The 20047-nt window shown below is 49.3% G+C and overlaps 8 non-coding genes and 3 pseudogenes across 8 annotated transcripts; all 11 read right to left on the reverse strand.

The window, feature by feature from the left end:
- Positions 1 to 436: 436 nt before the first annotated feature.
- LOC142284052 (U2 spliceosomal RNA) lies at positions 437 to 627 on the reverse strand. Its single transcript, XR_012745617.1, has one exon. It is a non-coding gene; the product is annotated as a U2 spliceosomal RNA (small nuclear RNA).
- Positions 628 to 2014: 1387 nt separating this feature from the next.
- On the reverse strand, positions 2015 to 2205 carry LOC142284064 (U2 spliceosomal RNA). Its single transcript, XR_012745628.1, has one exon. It is a non-coding gene; the product is annotated as a U2 spliceosomal RNA (small nuclear RNA).
- A 1388-nt stretch (positions 2206 to 3593) lies between these two features.
- On the reverse strand, positions 3594 to 3784 carry LOC142284076 (U2 spliceosomal RNA). The gene has a single exon (XR_012745632.1). It is a non-coding gene; the product is annotated as a U2 spliceosomal RNA (small nuclear RNA).
- A 1387-nt stretch (positions 3785 to 5171) lies between these two features.
- Positions 5172 to 5362, reverse strand: LOC142284088 (U2 spliceosomal RNA). Its single transcript, XR_012745633.1, has one exon. It is a non-coding gene; the product is annotated as a U2 spliceosomal RNA (small nuclear RNA).
- A 1387-nt stretch (positions 5363 to 6749) lies between these two features.
- LOC142284091 (U2 spliceosomal RNA) lies at positions 6750 to 6940 on the reverse strand. The gene has a single exon (XR_012745634.1). It is a non-coding gene; the product is annotated as a U2 spliceosomal RNA (small nuclear RNA).
- A 1387-nt stretch (positions 6941 to 8327) lies between these two features.
- On the reverse strand, positions 8328 to 8518 carry LOC142284093 (U2 spliceosomal RNA). The gene has a single exon (XR_012745635.1). It is a non-coding gene; the product is annotated as a U2 spliceosomal RNA (small nuclear RNA).
- A 1387-nt stretch (positions 8519 to 9905) lies between these two features.
- On the reverse strand, positions 9906 to 10100 carry LOC142284049 (U2 spliceosomal RNA). Its single transcript, XR_012745614.1, has one exon. It is a non-coding gene; the product is annotated as a U2 spliceosomal RNA (small nuclear RNA).
- Positions 10101 to 10796: 696 nt separating this feature from the next.
- LOC142284087 (U2 spliceosomal RNA) lies at positions 10797 to 10938 on the reverse strand (annotated as a pseudogene).
- A 1387-nt stretch (positions 10939 to 12325) lies between these two features.
- Positions 12326 to 12516, reverse strand: LOC142284094 (U2 spliceosomal RNA). The gene has a single exon (XR_012745636.1). It is a non-coding gene; the product is annotated as a U2 spliceosomal RNA (small nuclear RNA).
- A 1387-nt stretch (positions 12517 to 13903) lies between these two features.
- Positions 13904 to 14107, reverse strand: LOC142284047 (U2 spliceosomal RNA; annotated as a pseudogene).
- Positions 14108 to 19564: 5457 nt separating this feature from the next.
- LOC142284070 (U2 spliceosomal RNA) lies at positions 19565 to 19692 on the reverse strand (annotated as a pseudogene).
- Between the last annotated feature and the right edge of the window lie 355 nt (positions 19693 to 20047).

The following is a 20047-nucleotide window of genomic DNA, read 5'->3' on the forward strand; positions in this document are numbered from 1 at the left end:
ATCATCATTACTCAAAGAAAACCCCAAAAACCAATGCATGATAGGAATAAACAGGTAACTTTCTTTGGAGTGGAAGCGGAGAGATCGCACCAGATGCCAATTCTAGATGTTATCACACCTGTGGTCACTGCAGCAGCAGGTGAATCCACTTTGTCCAAAAGGGATCTATTCCATTCAATTGCAAATGATCTAGATAAGACAGAGAACTGCAGCACGGGGACATAGCCGAGTTGGTCAGGTTGAGTGGTGATGAGTTTGCTATTTGGATGAATAAAGAAAGTCAAAAGTGTGAAAGATAAAAAACAAAAGGAGGAAGTGTGAAAAGTGAATGGGCCAAATTGAGGTGCATATGAAGACGTATGCTTTCTTCCAATTCATTAAATCGGGCTAATATGAATCAGGTGAATTGAGTTCTGCTTTTGGAAACTGGGTTAAGAAGGGGTGCACCGTTCCTGGAGGTACTGCAATACCAGGTCAATGCGTGGAGTGGACAGAGCAAGCTCTTTTTCCATCTCCCTGTTCTAAAAATCCATTTAATATATGGTCCCCAGATAGGGGACGTATCAGATATTAAACTGATAAGAACAGATACTACACTTGATCTTAGCCAAAAGGCCGAGAAGCGATAACCAGAATTGGTTTGGGCCTCGAGTGGCACCCTGGCCTATGCCGGACACATCTTAGGGAGAGAGAGCGAGAGGGAGACAAACCCACGCCTACACAAGACATTTTGTCACCCAAGCCAACCCTTGAAAAGGCTGCTTTGCAGAGCCAAAACAAGAAGAATGGTGCGTTTTGCAGCCGCCGCCCACTGCAATGAATCTGAATAACTCCTCCTTTAGGGCGCAAGCAACTCCCCTCCCCCTTGCAGTCTTTCCAATTCACGATACAAAAAGACGGACAGGACAGGTTGCCTGACTTTCCGTCACTGCCACCCTTTGCCATCCTTACCCGTAGAAAGCCCTTTCATCATCCCCAAACCCTAATCTTTTCCCTTTCCTTCCCAGCCCCCAAACCCTGCCCTCTGTACCTTTCTCACCACCCGCTTCCCTTCTCCTGTCATCCCCCTACCACCCGGGAAAAAAAGAGATTGCCCCCTCCTTCCACTAGCCCACCCTCCCACCCAAAGAACAACTTCTTCTGCGCAGCTTGTTTTCTAGGCAGCAGCGCTATTGTGATGTCATCGGGGGGCATTGTGACAAGCCGCCAGTGTTCCGTCTCTTCATGTTGTGCACAGTTCAAACGGAAAATACATCAACAGGCAGACTACAGAAAAGCTTACTATCAAAGGTTAGAGGGGGGCTTTCTCAGAGGGCTTTTTACAGTTTTTCTATTCCCAATTAGCCGTTTAAGTGTACTTATTGAAAGTAGTAATTCTTTCATAGGCCGCCCTTTCTTAGTATTTGACGTTCCTTATATTGCGGTATGAGGCTTCGCAGTAGGTTGCAAACATTCATCACCCATGACTGTCCCCAATTGAGCTCAGAAGCTCAATGTCTATCATGACCTCTCTTTTAGAATGTCCAAGAGCAAGCAAACTATTCCTCCAGGAGAGGGCGCCAACAGACTACTAAAGAGATCATCATTACTCAAAGAAAACCCCAAAAACCAATGCATGATAGGAATAAACAGGTAACTTTCTTTGGAGTGGAAGCGGAGAGATCGCACCAGATGCCAATTCTAGATGTTATCACACCTGTGGTCACTGCAGCAGCAGGTGAATCCACTTTGTCCAAAAGGGATCTATTCCATTCAATTGCAAATGATCTAGATAAGACAGAGAACTGCAGCACGGGGACATAGCCGAGTTGGTCAGGTTGAGTGGTGATGAGTTTGCTATTTGGATGAATAAAGAAAGTCAAAAGTGTGAAAGATAAAAAACAAAAGGAGGAAGTGTGAAAAGTGAATGGGCCAAATTGAGGTGCATATGAAGACGTATGCTTTCTTCCAATTCATTAAATCGGGCTAATATGAATCAGGTGAATTGAGTTCTGCTTTTGGAAACTGGGTTAAGAAGGGGTGCACCGTTCCTGGAGGTACTGCAATACCAGGTCAATGCGTGGAGTGGACAGAGCAAGCTCTTTTTCCATCTCCCTGTTCTAAAAATCCATTTAATATATGGTCCCCAGATAGGGGACGTATCAGATATTAAACTGATAAGAACAGATACTACACTTGATCTTAGCCAAAAGGCCGAGAAGCGATAACCAGAATTGGTTTGGGCCTCGAGTGGCACCCTGGCCTATGCCGGACACATCTTAGGGAGAGAGAGCGAGAGGGAGACAAACCCACGCCTACACAAGACATTTTGTCACCCAAGCCAACCCTTGAAAAGGCTGCTTTGCAGAGCCAAAACAAGAAGAATGGTGCGTTTTGCAGCCGCCGCCCACTGCAATGAATCTGAATAACTCCTCCTTTAGGGCGCAAGCAACTCCCCTCCCCCTTGCAGTCTTTCCAATTCACGATACAAAAAGACGGACAGGACAGGTTGCCTGACTTTCCGTCACTGCCACCCTTTGCCATCCTTACCCGTAGAAAGCCCTTTCATCATCCCCAAACCCTAATCTTTTCCCTTTCCTTCCCAGCCCCCAAACCCTGCCCTCTGTACCTTCTCTCACCACCCGCTTCCCTTCTCCTGTCATCCCCCTACCACCCGGGAAAAAAAGAGATTGCCCCCTCCTTCCACTAGCCCACCCTCCCACCCAAAGAACAACTTCTTCTGCGCAGCTTGTTTTCTAGGCAGCAGCGCTATTGTGATGTCATCGGGGGGCATTGTGACAAGCCGCCAGTGTTCCGTCTCTTCATGTTGTGCACAGTTCAAACGGAAAATACATCAACAGGCAGACTACAGAAAAGCTTACTATCAAAGGTTAGAGGGGGGCTTTCTCAGAGGGCTTTTTACAGTTTTTCTATTCCCAATTAGCCGTTTAAGTGTACTTATTGAAAGTAGTAATTCTTTCATAGGCCGCCCTTTCTTAGTATTTGACGTTCCTTATATTGCGGTATGAGGCTTCGCAGTAGGTTGCAAACATTCATCACCCATGACTGTCCCCAATTGAGCTCAGAAGCTCAATGTCTATCATGACCTCTCTTTTAGAATGTCCAAGAGCAAGCAAACTATTCCTCCAGGAGAGGGCGCCAACAGACTACTAAAGAGATCATCATTACTCAAAGAAAACCCCAAAAACCAATGCATGATAGGAATAAACAGGTAACTTTCTTTGGAGTGGAAGCGGAGAGATCGCACCAGATGCCAATTCTAGATGTTATCACACCTGTGGTCACTGCAGCAGCAGGTGAATCCACTTTGTCCAAAAGGGATCTATTCCATTCAATTGCAAATGATCTAGATAAGACAGAGAACTGCAGCACGGGGACATAGCCGAGTTGGTCAGGTTGAGTGGTGATGAGTTTGCTATTTGGATGAATAAAGAAAGTCAAAAGTGTGAAAGATAAAAAACAAAAGGAGGAAGTGTGAAAAGTGAATGGGCCAAATTGAGGTGCATATGAAGACGTATGCTTTCTTCCAATTCATTAAATCGGGCTAATATGAATCAGGTGAATTGAGTTCTGCTTTTGGAAACTGGGTTAAGAAGGGGTGCACCGTTCCTGGAGGTACTGCAATACCAGGTCAATGCGTGGAGTGGACAGAGCAAGCTCTTTTTCCATCTCCCTGTTCTAAAAATCCATTTAATATATGGTCCCCAGATAGGGGACGTATCAGATATTAAACTGATAAGAACAGATACTACACTTGATCTTAGCCAAAAGGCCGAGAAGCGATAACCAGAATTGGTTTGGGCCTCGAGTGGCACCCTGGCCTATGCCGGACACATCTTAGGGAGAGAGAGCGAGAGGGAGACAAACCCACGCCTACACAAGACATTTTGTCACCCAAGCCAACCCTTGAAAAGGCTGCTTTGCAGAGCCAAAACAAGAAGAATGGTGCGTTTTGCAGCCGCCGCCCACTGCAATGAATCTGAATAACTCCTCCTTTAGGGCGCAAGCAACTCCCCTCCCCCTTGCAGTCTTTCCAATTCACGATACAAAAAGACGGACAGGACAGGTTGCCTGACTTTCCGTCACTGCCACCCTTTGCCATCCTTACCCGTAGAAAGCCCTTTCATCATCCCCAAACCCTAATCTTTTCCCTTTCCTTCCCAGCCCCCAAACCCTGCCCTCTGTACCTTTCTCACCACCCGCTTCCCTTCTCCTGTCATCCCCCTACCACCCGGGAAAAAAAGAGATTGCCCCCTCCTTCCACTAGCCCACCCTCCCACCCAAAGAACAACTTCTTCTGCGCAGCTTGTTTTCTAGGCAGCAGCGCTATTGTGATGTCATCGGGGGGCATTGTGACAAGCCGCCAGTGTTCCGTCTCTTCATGTTGTGCACAGTTCAAACGGAAAATACATCAACAGGCAGACTACAGAAAAGCTTACTATCAAAGGTTAGAGGGGGGCTTTCTCAGAGGGCTTTTTACAGTTTTTCTATTCCCAATTAGCCGTTTAAGTGTACTTATTGAAAGTAGTAATTCTTTCATAGGCCGCCCTTTCTTAGTATTTGACGTTCCTTATATTGCGGTATGAGGCTTCGCAGTAGGTTGCAAACATTCATCACCCATGACTGTCCCCAATTGAGCTCAGAAGCTCAATGTCTATCATGACCTCTCTTTTAGAATGTCCAAGAGCAAGCAAACTATTCCTCCAGGAGAGGGCGCCAACAGACTACTAAAGAGATCATCATTACTCAAAGAAAACCCCAAAAACCAATGCATGATAGGAATAAACAGGTAACTTTCTTTGGAGTGGAAGCGGAGAGATCGCACCAGATGCCAATTCTAGATGTTATCACACCTGTGGTCACTGCAGCAGCAGGTGAATCCACTTTGTCCAAAAGGGATCTATTCCATTCAATTGCAAATGATCTAGATAAGACAGAGAACTGCAGCACGGGGACATAGCCGAGTTGGTCAGGTTGAGTGGTGATGAGTTTGCTATTTGGATGAATAAAGAAAGTCAAAAGTGTGAAAGATAAAAAACAAAAGGAGGAAGTGTGAAAAGTGAATGGGCCAAATTGAGGTGCATATGAAGACGTATGCTTTCTTCCAATTCATTAAATCGGGCTAATATGAATCAGGTGAATTGAGTTCTGCTTTTGGAAACTGGGTTAAGAAGGGGTGCACCGTTCCTGGAGGTACTGCAATACCAGGTCAATGCGTGGAGTGGACAGAGCAAGCTCTTTTTCCATCTCCCTGTTCTAAAAATCCATTTAATATATGGTCCCCAGATAGGGGACGTATCAGATATTAAACTGATAAGAACAGATACTACACTTGATCTTAGCCAAAAGGCCGAGAAGCGATAACCAGAATTGGTTTGGGCCTCGAGTGGCACCCTGGCCTATGCCGGACACATCTTAGGGAGAGAGAGCGAGAGGGAGACAAACCCACGCCTACACAAGACATTTTGTCACCCAAGCCAACCCTTGAAAAGGCTGCTTTGCAGAGCCAAAACAAGAAGAATGGTGCGTTTTGCAGCCGCCGCCCACTGCAATGAATCTGAATAACTCCTCCTTTAGGGCGCAAGCAACTCCCCTCCCCCTTGCAGTCTTTCCAATTCACGATACAAAAAGACGGACAGGACAGGTTGCCTGACTTTCCGTCACTGCCACCCTTTGCCATCCTTACCCGTAGAAAGCCCTTTCATCATCCCCAAACCCTAATCTTTTCCCTTTCCTTCCCAGCCCCCAAACCCTGCCCTCTGTACCTTTCTCACCACCCGCTTCCCTTCTCCTGTCATCCCCCTACCACCCGGGAAAAAAAGAGATTGCCCCCTCCTTCCACTAGCCCACCCTCCCACCCAAAGAACAACTTCTTCTGCGCAGCTTGTTTTCTAGGCAGCAGCGCTATTGTGATGTCATCGGGGGGCATTGTGACAAGCCGCCAGTGTTCCGTCTCTTCATGTTGTGCACAGTTCAAACGGAAAATACATCAACAGGCAGACTACAGAAAAGCTTACTATCAAAGGTTAGAGGGGGGCTTTCTCAGAGGGCTTTTTACAGTTTTTCTATTCCCAATTAGCCGTTTAAGTGTACTTATTGAAAGTAGTAATTCTTTCATAGGCCGCCCTTTCTTAGTATTTGACGTTCCTTATATTGCGGTATGAGGCTTCGCAGTAGGTTGCAAACATTCATCACCCATGACTGTCCCCAATTGAGCTCAGAAGCTCAATGTCTATCATGACCTCTCTTTTAGAATGTCCAAGAGCAAGCAAACTATTCCTCCAGGAGAGGGCGCCAACAGACTACTAAAGAGATCATCATTACTCAAAGAAAACCCCAAAAACCAATGCATGATAGGAATAAACAGGTAACTTTCTTTGGAGTGGAAGCGGAGAGATCGCACCAGATGCCAATTCTAGATGTTATCACACCTGTGGTCACTGCAGCAGCAGGTGAATCCACTTTGTCCAAAAGGGATCTATTCCATTCAATTGCAAATGATCTAGATAAGACAGAGAACTGCAGCACGGGGACATAGCCGAGTTGGTCAGGTTGAGTGGTGATGAGTTTGCTATTTGGATGAATAAAGAAAGTCAAAAGTGTGAAAGATAAAAAACAAAAGGAGGAAGTGTGAAAAGTGAATGGGCCAAATTGAGGTGCATATGAAGACGTATGCTTTCTTCCAATTCATTAAATCGGGCTAATATGAATCAGGTGAATTGAGTTCTGCTTTTGGAAACTGGGTTAAGAAGGGGTGCACCGTTCCTGGAGGTACTGCAATACCAGGTCAATGCGTGGAGTGGACAGAGCAAGCTCTTTTTCCATCTCCCTGTTCTAAAAATCCATTTAATATATGGTCCCCAGATAGGGGACGTATCAGATATTAAACTGATAAGAACAGATACTACACTTGATCTTAGCCAAAAGGCCGAGAAGCGATAACCAGAATTGGTTTGGGCCTCGAGTGGCACCCTGGCCTATGCCGGACACATCTTAGGGAGAGAGAGCGAGAGGGAGACAAACCCACGCCTACACAAGACATTTTGTCACCCAAGCCAACCCTTGAAAAGGCTGCTTTGCAGAGCCAAAACAAGAAGAATGGTGCGTTTTGCAGCCGCCGCCCACTGCAATGAATCTGAATAACTCCTCCTTTAGGGCGCAAGCAACTCCCCTCCCCCTTGCAGTCTTTCCAATTCACGATACAAAAAGACGGACAGGACAGGTTGCCTGACTTTCCGTCACTGCCACCCTTTGCCATCCTTACCCGTAGAAAGCCCTTTCATCATCCCCAAACCCTAATCTTTTCCCTTTCCTTCCCAGCCCCCAAACCCTGCCCTCTGTACCTTTCTCACCACCCGCTTCCCTTCTCCTGTCATCCCCCTACCACCCGGGAAAAAAAGAGATTGCCCCCTCCTTCCACTAGCCCACCCTCCCACCCAAAGAACAACTTCTTCTGCGCAGCTTGTTTTCTAGGCAGCAGCGCTATTGTGATGTCATCGGGGGGCATTGTGACAAGCCGCCAGTGTTCCGTCTCTTCATGTTGTGCACAGTTCAAACGGAAAATACATCAACAGGCAGACTACAGAAAAGCTTACTATCAAAGGTTAGAGGGGGGCTTTCTCAGAGGGCTTTTTACAGTTTTTCTATTCCCAATTAGCCGTTTAAGTGTACTTATTGAAAGTAGTAATTCTTTCATAGGCCGCCCTTTCTTAGTATTTGACGTTCCTTATATTGCGGTATGAGGCTTCGCAGTAGGTTGCAAACATTCATCACCCATGACTGTCCCCAATTGAGCTCAGAAGCTCAATGTCTATCATGACCTCTCTTTTAGAATGTCCAAGAGCAAGCAAACTATTCCTCCAGGAGAGGGCGCCAACAGACTACTAAAGAGATCATCATTACTCAAAGAAAACCCCAAAAACCAATGCATGATAGGAATAAACAGGTAACTTTCTTTGGAGTGGAAGCGGAGAGATCGCACCAGATGCCAATTCTAGATGTTATCACACCTGTGGTCACTGCAGCAGCAGGTGAATCCACTTTGTCCAAAAGGGATCTATTCCATTCAATTGCAAATGATCTAGATAAGACAGAGAACTGCAGCACGGGGACATAGCCGAGTTGGTCAGGTTGAGTGGTGATGAGTTTGCTATTTGGATGAATAAAGAAAGTCAAAAGTGTGAAAGATAAAAAACAAAAGGAGGAAGTGTGAAAAGTGAATGGGCCAAATTGAGGTGCATATGAAGACGTATGCTTTCTTCCAATTCATTAAATCGGGCTAATATGAATCAGGTGAATTGAGTTCTGCTTTTGGAAACTGGGTTAAGAAGGGGTGCACCGTTCCTGGAGGTACTGCAATACCAGGTCAATGCGTGGAGTGGACAGAGCAAGCTCTTTTTCCATCTCCCTGTTCTAAAAATCCATTTAATATATGGTCCCCAGATAGGGGACGTATCAGATATTAAACTGATAAGAACAGATACTACACTTGATCTTAGCCAAAAGGCCGAGAAGCGATAACCAGAATTGGTTTGGGCCTCGAGTGGCACCCTGGCCTATGCCGGACACATCTTAGGGAGAGAGAGCGAGAGGGAGACAAACCCACGCCTACACAAGACATTTTGTCACCCAAGCCAACCCTTGAAAAGGCTGCTTTGCAGAGCCAAAACAAGAAGAATGGTGCATTTTGCAGCCGCCGCCCACTGCAATGAATCTGAATAACTCCTCCTTTAGGGCGCAAGCAACTCCCCTCCCCCTTGCAGTCTTTCCAATTCACGATACAAAAAGACGGACAGGACAGGTTGCCTGACTTTCCGTCACTGCCACCCTTTGCCATCCTTACCCGTAGAAAGCCCTTTCATCATCCCCAAACCCTAATCTTTTCCCTTTCCTTCCCAGCCCCCAAACCCTGCCCTCTGTACCTTTCTCACCACCCGCTTCCCTTCTCCTGTCATCCCCCTACCACCCGGGAAAAAAAGAGATTGCCCCCTCCTTCCACTAGCCCACCCTCCCACCCAAAGAACAACTTCTTCTGCGCAGCTTGTTTTCTAGGCAGCAGCGCTATTGTGATGTCATCGGGGGGCATTGTGACAAGCCGCCAGTGTTCCGTCTCTTCATGTTGTGCACAGTTCAAACGGAAAATACATCAACAGGCAGACTACAGAAAAGCTTACTATCAAAGGTTAGAGGGGGGCTTTCTCAGAGGGCTTTTTACAGTTTTTCTATTCCCAATTAGCCGTTTAAGTGTACTTATTGAAAGTAGTAATTCTTTCATAGGCCGCCCTTTCTTAGTATTTGACGTTCCTTATATTGCGGTATGAGGCTTCGCAGTAGGTTGCAAACATTCATCACCCATGACTGTCCCCAATTGAGCTCAGAAGCTCAATGTCTATCATGACCTCTCTTTTAGAATGTCCAAGAGCAAGCAAACTATTCCTCCAGGAGAGGGCGCCAACAGACTACTAAAGAGATCATCATTACTCAAAGAAAACCCCAAAAACCAATGCATGATAGGAATAAACAGGTAACTTTCTTTGGAGTGGAAGCGGAGAGATCGCACCAGATGCCAATTCTAGATGTTATCACACCTGTGGTCACTGCAGCAGCAGGTGAATCCACTTTGTCCAAAAGGGATCTATTCCATTCAATTGCAAATGATCTAGATAAGACAGAGAACTGCAGCACGGGGACATAGCCGAGTTGGTCAGGTTGAGTGGTGATGAGTTTGCTATTTGGATGAATAAAGAAAGTCAAAAGTGTGAAAGATAAAAAACAAAAGGAGGAAGTGTGAAAAGTGAATGGGCCAAATTGAGGTGCATATGAAGACGTATGCTTTCTTCCAATTCATTAAATCGGGCTAATATGAATCAGGTGAATTGAGTTCTGCTTTTGGAAACTGGGTTAAGAAGGGGTGCACCGTTCCTGGAGGTACTGCAATACCAGGTCAATGCGTGGAGTGGACAGAGCAAGCTCTTTTTCCATCTCCCTGTTCTAAAAATCCATTTAATATATGGTCCCCAGATAGGGGACGTATCAGATATTAAACTGATAAGAACAGATTTTGATTTAATGAAGCTTTCCAAAGCACCGCAAAAATGCATGACCGAAGTCACACCAAAAACAGTGCAAAGGCTAGGATTCATGTGGACCCCTCCGTGAGAAGAGGATCCCCAAAAATCAACCCCGTCCCTCCGAGCCAGAAGGCCACAGCGAGGGTCAGGGATCTTCGGTGCTCCCCCAAGCCAAAGCCTGGTTGAGCCTTGTTGTTGCTCCCAGCGTCCACCGAGGCATCTTACCCAAGTGGAGTAGGGAGCTACTAGTCGTTGGTTTCGCAGCCGAGACTGCCCGGACCGTCAACCGGTGTTGGTTTCTCAGCCCAAGGCTGACCGGACCTCCAACCGGGTGTTGGTTTCTCAGCCCAAGGCTGACCGGACCTCCAACCGGGTGTTGGTTTCTCAGCCCAAGGCTAACCGGACCTCCAACCGGGTGTTGGTTTCTCAGCCAAAGCTGACCCGGACCTCCAACCGGGTGTTGGTTTCTCAGCCCAAAGCTGACCGGACCTCCGACCGGGATTATGAAAATTCCCTTCTTAGCCAGAAGGCCGGGATAGGGCAATATGCTTGGAAAGTATGAATAGGCAAGGCGCGGCGTGCGACAGAGTCTGAGGCTTACCAGGGTCCCAACCTAGCAAGTTCAGACTCCCTCCAGGGTGTCCATTCCTGGGGCACATTGCACCATAACCCTCACACTTACTCAGTCTAATAACCTCGATCCTGGTAGGGCCATGGTTTCCTCTAGATGGATATACTATCCTCCCAAAGTACTAACAAGCGCAACCTTCCAGTGTGCATTGCATCATTGTACTAAGGTGGCCGGAGCCTTAAACCACCTTTTCGAAAGATACTACACTTGATCTTAGCCAAAAGGCCGAGAAGCGATAACCAGAATTGGTTTGGGCCTCGAGTGGCACCCTGGCCTATGCCGGACACATCTTAGGGAGAGAGAGCGAGAGGGAGACAAACCCACGCCTACACAAGACATTTTGTCACCCAAGCCAACCCTTGAAAAGGCTGCTTTGCAGAGCCAAAACAAGAAGAATGGTGCGTTTTGCAGCCGCCGCCCACTGCAATGAATCTGAATAACTCCTCCTTTAGGGCGCAAGCAACTCCCCTCCCCCTTGCAGTCTTTCCAATTCACGATACAAAAAGACGGACAGGACAGGTTGCCTGACTTTCCGTCACTGCCACCCTTTGCCATCCTTACCCGTAGAAAGCCCTTTCATCATCCCCAAACCCTAATCTTTTCCCTTTCCTTCCCAGCCCCCAAACCCTGCCCTCTGTACCTTTCTCACCACCCGCTTCCCTTCTCCTGTCATCCCCCTACCACCCGGGAAAAAAAGAGATTGCCCCCTCCTTCCACTAGCCCACCCTCCCACCCAAAGAACAACTTCTTCTGCGCAGCTTGTTTTCTAGGCAGCAGCGCTATTGTGATGTCATCGGGGGGCATTGTGACAAGCCGCCAGTGTTCCGTCTCTTCATGTTGTGCACAGTTCAAACGGAAAATACATCAACAGGCAGACTACAGAAAAGCTTACTATCAAAGGTTAGAGGGGGGCTTTCTCAGAGGGCTTTTTACAGTTTTTCTATTCCCAATTAGCCGTTTAAGTGTACTTATTGAAAGTAGTAATTCTTTCATAGGCCGCCCTTTCTTAGTATTTGACGTTCCTTATATTGCGGTATGAGGCTTCGCAGTAGGTTGCAAACATTCATCACCCATGACTGTCCCCAATTGAGCTCAGAAGCTCAATGTCTATCATGACCTCTCTTTTAGAATGTCCAAGAGCAAGCAAACTATTCCTCCAGGAGAGGGCGCCAACAGACTACTAAAGAGATCATCATTACTCAAAGAAAACCCCAAAAACCAATGCATGATAGGAATAAACAGGTAACTTTCTTTGGAGTGGAAGCGGAGAGATCGCACCAGATGCCAATTCTAGATGTTATCACACCTGTGGTCACTGCAGCAGCAGGTGAATCCACTTTGTCCAAAAGGGATCTATTCCATTCAATTGCAAATGATCTAGATAAGACAGAGAACTGCAGCACGGGGACATAGCCGAGTTGGTCAGGTTGAGTGGTGATGAGTTTGCTATTTGGATGAATAAAGAAAGTCAAAAGTGTGAAAGATAAAAAACAAAAGGAGGAAGTGTGAAAAGTGAATGGGCCAAATTGAGGTGCATATGAAGACGTATGCTTTCTTCCAATTCATTAAATCGGGCTAATATGAATCAGGTGAATTGAGTTCTGCTTTTGGAAACTGGGTTAAGAAGGGGTGCACCGTTCCTGGAGGTACTGCAATACCAGGTCAATGCGTGGAGTGGACAGAGCAAGCTCTTTTTCCATCTCCCTGTTCTAAAAATCCATTTAATATATGGTCCCCAGATAGGGGACGTATCAGATATTAAACTGATAAGAACAGATACTACACTTGATCTTAGCCAAAAGGCCGAGAAGCGATAACCAGAATTGGTTTGGGCCTCGAGTGGCACCCTGGCCTATGCCGGACACATCTTAGGGAGAGAGAGCGAGAGGGAGACAAACCCACGCCTACACAAGACATTTTGTCACCCAAGCCAACCCTTGAAAAGGCTGCTTTGCAGAGCCAAAACAAGAAGAATGGTGCGTTTTGCAGCCGCCGCCCACTGCAATGAATCTGAATAACTCCTCCTTTAGGGCGCAAGCAACTCCCCTCCCCCTTGCAGTCTTTCCAATTCACGATACAAAAAGACGGACAGGACAGGTTGCCTGACTTTCCGTCACTGCCACCCTTTGCCATCCTTACCCGTAGAAAGCCCTTTCATCATCCCCAAACCCTAATCTTTTCCCTTTCCTTCCCAGCCCCCAAACCCTGCCCTCTGTACCTTTCTCACCACCCGCTTCCCTTCTCCTGTCATCCCCCTACCACCCGGGAAAAAAAGAGATTGCCCCCTCCTTCCACTAGCCCACCCTCCCACCCAAAGAACAACTTCTTCTGCGCAGCTTGTTTTCTAGGCAGCAGCGCTATTGTGATGTCATCGGGGGGCATTGTGACAAGCCGCCAGTGTTCCGTCTCTTCATGTTGTGCACAGTTCAAACGGAAAATACATCAACAGGCAGACTACAGAAAAGCTTACTATCAAAGGTTAGAGGGGGGCTTTCTCAGAGGGCTTTTTACAGTTTTTCTATTCCCAATTAGCCGTTTAAGTGTACTTATTGAAAGTAGTAATTCTTTCATAGGCCGCCCTTTCTTAGTATTTGACGTTCCTTATATTGCGGTATGAGGCTTCGCAGTAGGTTGCAAACATTCATCACCCATGACTGTCCCCAATTGAGCTCAGAAGCTCAATGTCTATCATGACCTCTCTTTTAGAATGTCCAAGAGCAAGCAAACTATTCCTCCAGGAGAGGGCGCCAACAGACTACTAAAGAGATCATCATTACTCAAAGAAAACCCCAAAAACCAATGCATGATAGGAATAAACAGGTAACTTTCTTTGGAGTGGAAGCGGAGAGATCGCACCAGATGCCAATTCTAGATGTTATCACACCTGTGGTCACTGCAGCAGCAGGTGAATCCACTTTGTCCAAAAGGGATCTATTCCATTCAATTGCAAATGATCTAGATAAGACAGAGAACTGCAGCACGGGGACATAGCCGAGTTGGTCAGGTTGAGTGGTGATGAGTTTGCTATTTGGATGAATAAAGAAAGTCAAAAGTGTGAAAGATAAAAAACAAAAGGAGGAAGTGTGAAAAGTGAATGGGCCAAATTGAGGTGCATATGAAGACGTATGCTTTCTTCCAATTCATTAAATCGGGCTAATATGAATCAGGTGAATTGAGTTCTGCTTTTGGAAACTGGGTTAAGAAGGGGTGCACCGTTCCTGGAGGTACTGCAATACCAGGTCAATGCGTGGAGTGGACAGAGCAAGCTCTTTTTCCATCTCCCTGTTCTAAAAATCCATTTAATATATGGTCCCCAGATAGGGGACGTATCAGATATTAAACTGATAAGAACAGATTTTTGATTTAACAGCATCTTTATTATCATGCACTACTCACAAAAAGGTAACAAACCGTGTACAGTGCCGCAGCCCCGTACACACAGAACTATACAATCCTTCTTACATAGCCATAGAGTGCGACGCACTAAACTATGCATCACACTCCTATGCTTATCCATAACACTCAAGCTGAAAGAAAAAGTTAGACAATAAATAACGACGAACCGGCGATTGGGGGATGGGGGTAGGGGAAAAGGGGGATAGGTTGGGGAAATCACAGGCCCGAAGCTTTATTGAAAGACGCACATAACGGGAAAAGGAGGGAGGGGGCATGGAAGAGGTCTAAACCTCCTCCTCGGCGCTGTCGTCCGGACTGTCCATGATGGAATAGTCTCTGAGCAGGCTGTGGATCAGCTTGCGGCAATCCTGGATAGACATCCTCTCCCTCTTCAAGATGAGCCGGTTCCTGGCGACCCAAATAGCGTCCTTAAAGCAGTTCATAAGGCGCCAAGCCTCCTGGATGGCTCCAACGGTGTGAGTCCCAGGGAAGAGTCCATAAAGTACGGAATGGTACGATAGGCTCCCTCTGGGGACGGAGTTCCTCAGGTCATCCTCCAGGGCAACCAACAGGCGCTGTGCGAAACGGCAGTCCCAAAAGGCGTGCAGCGATGTTTCCTCCACGAAGGGGCACCTTGGGCAGTACCGGGTTTTGCACAGGTTCCGGGCGTGCATGAATGACCGGACGGGCAGTCCGCCCTGTATCGCCATCCATGACAAGTCCTTGTGCCCGTTGGTCAATCCAGCCGATGACACGTTTGTCCAAACAGTCTCCAGTGTGTCGTGATGAAGTCCTGGAATGTTCTCCATTTCGTCCTTGGCTCTGATGAGTTTGTGGATAGTCTTTGGCTTCCACAAATCAGGCTTCAGTCCCTCCAGTTGGTGTTCCCTCACAAACCGAACCACGTCTCCGTAGAACCATGGCGCCGTCCAGTTGTAGGGGAAGGAGCTGTCCCACTTGTCCCAGCCTAACCGTCTCCAAAGGGGGAGCAGGAAGAAGCGAGACATGGACCCACCCGCGGAACCTCTCTTGACTCGCAGAGTTCGGCGAACGCAGTCACATACGAAGGAGGATCGCAGGAGGGTGGGGATATCGGGTACGCCCTTCCCACCCTTGCGAGGATCCTTGTACATGATGCTCCGCTTTACTCTGTCCATCTTGGATCCCCAGACAAAACGAAACACCGTCCTGGTAATGGCCCTGCACACGGTGGCAAGGGGGGGCCAGGCCTGGGCCGTGTACTGCAGCACGGGCAGTACCTCGTTACGCAGGACCAGTGCTTTGCCCTCACAGGTGAGGCGTCTGAGGCTCCACAGACCGATCCGTTGGGTGATCTTGGTCAAGCGTTCCTCCCAGGACTTGAGGGCTGCTCCTTCCTTCCCGAACCAGACTCCAAGAACCTTGATGAAATCCGGCTGGATGCTGAAAGGGAAGGGGGCGGAAGAGGCCGGCTGCCAGTCCCCGAAGAGCATGGCTTCCGACTTCCCGCAGTTGACTTTGGCTCCCGAAGCCCGTCCAAAGGTCTCACAGGTCTGGACGAGGGTGTCGACTGAGCGCCGGTCCGCGCAGAAGACGGTCACGTCGTCCATGTAGAGCGAGCACTTGACCTCGAAGCGTTCTGGTCCTGGTGCGGTGATCCCTCTGATCTCTCCATTCCGCCGGATAGCCTCTGCAAAGAGTTCTATAACACAAACAAAAAGAAGAGGTGACAGAGGACAGCCTTGTCTGACCCCTGAGAGGACCGGGAAGGGGTCAGTCTTCCAGCCGTTCACCAACACCGAGCTGTGAATATCAAAATACATTAGTTGGACATACAAGCAAAACATGTTACCCAAACCTAACCTGTGCAGAGCTTTGCCCAGGAACTCATGGGAAACACGGTCGAAGGCCTTTTCCTGATCCAACGAGATCAGGGCTGCGTGCACCCGGCGGGCTTTGATGTACTCGACCGTGTCCCGCATGAGAGCCAGGCTGTCTGCGATGCGACGTCCGGGGATGCCGCAGGTCTGGTCCGGGTGGATGATCCGTCCGATAACAGTCTTCAATCTCGTTGCCATCGTCTTGGCCAGGATCTTGTAGTCGACGTTCAGAAGGGTGATGGGACGCCAATTCTTCAGGTCGCACCTCTCTCCTTTACGCTTGTACAGGATCGTGACCATTCCTTCCCTCAGAGATGGAGGCATTCTGCCCTCCACCACCATCTCCTCATACAGCCCTAACAGGTCCGGACAGATTAGGTCTCCCAGCGCTACATAGAGCTCTGCTGGGAGGCCGTCACTGCCCGGTGTCCTGCCAGAACTAAAGGATTTGGCAGCCGAGAGCAGCTCGTCCACCGTCAGAGGAACATCCATGGCCGCCGCGTCTGCAGGGTCAAGATGGTTAGTGATACCTGACAGGAACTTATCGGCGGCCTCGGGGTCAGTAGTCTTGCGGGCGTAGAGTTCGCTGTAGAAGTCGCTGACGACCTTCATCACGTTCTCTTTCCCGCGTCGCATGTTTCCACTCTCGTCTCGTAGTTCATTCATGGGCGTGTGACCGGCGTGGAGTTTCCTGAAAAAGAACGAGTTACATTTCTCACCCTTCTCCAGGTTCTCCACTTTGGAACGGAAGACAATTCGCTCGGACTCCTCCTCGAAGTGCCTTTTCAGGCTCCTCTTAGTCTCCTCCAGCTCCTCTCTCACGTCCCAGCCGCATCGAAGAAGGTCCTGCAGGGAACGCAGCTCACGCTGGAGTCTCCTGAAGTCCCTCCTCTTCAGACACGCCTGTTGTTGACTCTTTGCCTGAAAGAAGAAACGGAACTCGAGTTTAACGTATTCCCACCAGTCAGAAACAGACTGGAAGCCCGCCTTGTAGGCCCGCCACGTGGAGTAGGCAGCTCTAAGCTCCTCCAGAATCTCACCCTTTTCCAGCAGAGAGCAGTTCAGCTTCCAGGAGCCCGGGCCAATGGGGAAGCCATGGCCCAGCACACCTTGAAAGTGAATGGCTCTGTGGTCAGAGAAGAAGCAGGGGACCATCGAGTGCCCACTCCGCCCAACCGCCCGAGAGGTAAACACAAAGTCAATCCTGGAACGCAGCGAGCCATCGGATCGGCACCATGAATAGTTCACGGATCCGTGTCCGATGGAGCCAACAACGTCCACAAGAGAGGCTTCGGTCACCATCTCAATGAGCAGTTTGGATGTGACGTCCAACTTGGCAGCCGTTCCAGAACTGCGTCCATCCTCCTCAATCGGGCAGTTGAAATCCCCGGCCATCACTACCGTCCTGGCGGTAGCGAGCTGAGGGCGCAGGGCTTGGAGGAGCTCCAGTCGATCGCTCTTCACAGGAGAAGCATACACATTGATGAACCTGACAGGTTCTCCCGCCCAGGTGCCATCCACGAGCAGTAACCTGCCGCAGACGATTTCCTGAACAGAGTCCAATGTGAAGGCGCTTCCCCTGATCAGCACGGCGACCCCCGCGGACCTACAGTCGCCCCCGCCAGACCAGTAGGATGGGCCATGGGTCCACTCCCTGGCCAGATGGTTGAAGGACCTAGAGGAGGGAAGGGAGCATTCCTGCAGGAAAAATACATCACTAGACTGAGTGTTAAGGAACGCAAAAATTGTCTGACGTCGGAACTTGTCTCTGATGCTCCTAACATTAATGGAAAAGATGTTAATGTTAGCAGTCATTGGAGGAAAGAGAAAGTTAGAGCAGGCGGTGTGCCTTAGTTACCACTCCGGTCGGGCGGTTCTTCCTCTTTGGCACCTGCTGGTAAGGGTATCTCCAGCAGACCCTCTTCTGCTAGCTGATCAAGCAGGGATGGTGCCTCAGTGGCTTCCGACTCCTCCATTTCTTCTTCGGCCACAAGGGACTCCACCATCTGCTCCAACACGTCCGGTTCTGGGAGGAGGCCATCCTCCTCTTCCTGGGGTGGGTTAAGGTCCACAATGAACAGCTTGGAAGGTTCTGCGACAGGACTATCTTCCACCTTCCTTTTCCTTTGGCCTGTACCTGAGGAGACAAGAGCTGGAAAATCCTCCTCGGTGAAAAGTGCAAGAGTGCTGAGGCCCTCTGCTCTCATGGTCTGGGGAGGGAGAGTGGGCTTTGGGGGGGGGGTGAGGAGACCAGCTGAGGAGTAGGGAAATGAGGTGGAGGTAGTGGAATCCTCAGTAGGGTTGGCCGGGGGGGGAGGGGTTTGGACAGGGGTGACAGGGGGGGGGACCAGGGAGGGGGCAGCAGTTTTCTTACCCTTCTTTTCCCTGGACTCCGTGGCTGCTGGGGCATCGGCTGGAGCCACGGTCGCCGGGTTCTTGGCCGCCTTGTCCTTGGCCTCTGTGGCCTTGGTCGTAGCTGCCTTGGTCGACGAAGCTGTGACTACCCGATACTGGGTCGCCGCGGCAACCCTTGCCCAGGATTTCTCCCGCTGTGGGCAGTCCTTGTAAAGGTGGTCCGCCTGTCCACATAGGTTGCAAGTCTTCTTCTTTGGGCAGTCCTTGGAGCTGTGTCCTGTCACCCGGCAAACCCTGCAGGCGTCCTCCTTGCAGGTCTTCATCGAATGCCCTTTCCCGCCACATTTCCTGCAGTTGTGTGGCATGTCCGGGTAGTAGATGAGACCATAGGAGTTTCCCAGAGAGAATGTCGGGGGCAGGTGCTGGAGACCATCCTCGGATGCTGGTTCCCTGTAGAGTCGGACGGTTACTGACCACTTACCCGTCCAGAATCCGTTGCCGTTAAGGATGTGGGATGGCTCCCTCACCACTGTGCAGAGATGTCCCAGGAACGTGGAGATGTCTCTTCCTGGGGTGTGCGGGTTCCGCATGGAGACCGTGATCCTCTTCTCATCCCTCTGTATAGGACAGGATCCTAAAAAAGAATGAAAAGGGGAGTCCGGCATCGCTGCGTTCATCGCCTCCCAGTATCTCCTGCAGGCATTCACCGTGGCAAAGGTTACCAGAAAAATGCCAGTCATGAAGGTCTGGACACTCAGGGTTTCCGCCCTGGAGAAGCCCTGATCCAGAATCATCTTCTTGCAGAACACGTCGCTGGACATGTCCGGCAACCTACCATCCACCGCCTTTAGCTTCAGGGCGACCGTCTGCCGCATCCAAGGCTCCAGGGTTGGAGCCTTTTCAGGCGGCGTCCGGGCTCCCTCCGGCTGGCTGGCGTCGGAGGTAGGGGCCTCTTGGGCCGAAGAAGCCTCTGGATGAGCCTTCCTGGAGGTCCCTGGGTCCTGAGCCTTCCTGGCTGCCTTCTCTGGCTTGCTTGCCATGGCTGGTTCCTGCTTGAGTTCCCGGAGCTGGATCTTGGATTCTTCTCCGGGTGTCTTCTCCCGCTGTGTTCCTCCTCGAAGTTCCTCTGGTCTCCCCAAGTCTTCTCCGAGCCTTCGTCTTCTTGCTTCTTTCTGCCAAGCTCTTCTTCCGTCCGATCTCCCTCTTTCGGTCTCGGCTGGGCTTCGGAGCTTGTCTCCCTGATCGTATCTCGTCAAGTGTAGCTAGCTCAGTTTGTTCTGATAAGAACAGATACTACACTTGATCTTAGCCAAAAGGCCGAGAAGCGATCTGATAAGAACAGATACTACACTTGATCTTAGCCAAAAGGCCGAGAAGCGATAACCAGAATTGGTTTGGGCCTCGAGTGGCACCCTGGCCTATGCCGGACACATCTTAGGGAGAGAGAGCGAGAGGGAGACAAACCCACGCCTACACAAGACATTTTGTCACCCAAGCCAACCCTTGAAAAGGCTGCTTTGCAGAGCCAAAACAAGAAGAATGGTGCGTTTTGCAGCCGCCGCCCACTGCAATGAATCTGAATAACTCCTCCTTTAGGGCGCAAGCAACTCCCCTCCCCCTTGCAGTCTTTCCAATTCACGATACAAAAAGACGGACAGGACAGGTTGCCTGACTTTCCGTCACTGCCACCCTTTGCCATCCTTACCCGTAGAAAGCCCTTTCATCATCCCCAAACC

The sequence above is a fragment of the Anomaloglossus baeobatrachus genome, unplaced genomic scaffold (assembly GCF_048569485.1).
Source record: "Anomaloglossus baeobatrachus isolate aAnoBae1 unplaced genomic scaffold, aAnoBae1.hap1 Scaffold_562, whole genome shotgun sequence".
NCBI lineage: Eukaryota > Metazoa > Chordata > Amphibia > Anura > Aromobatidae > Anomaloglossus > Anomaloglossus baeobatrachus.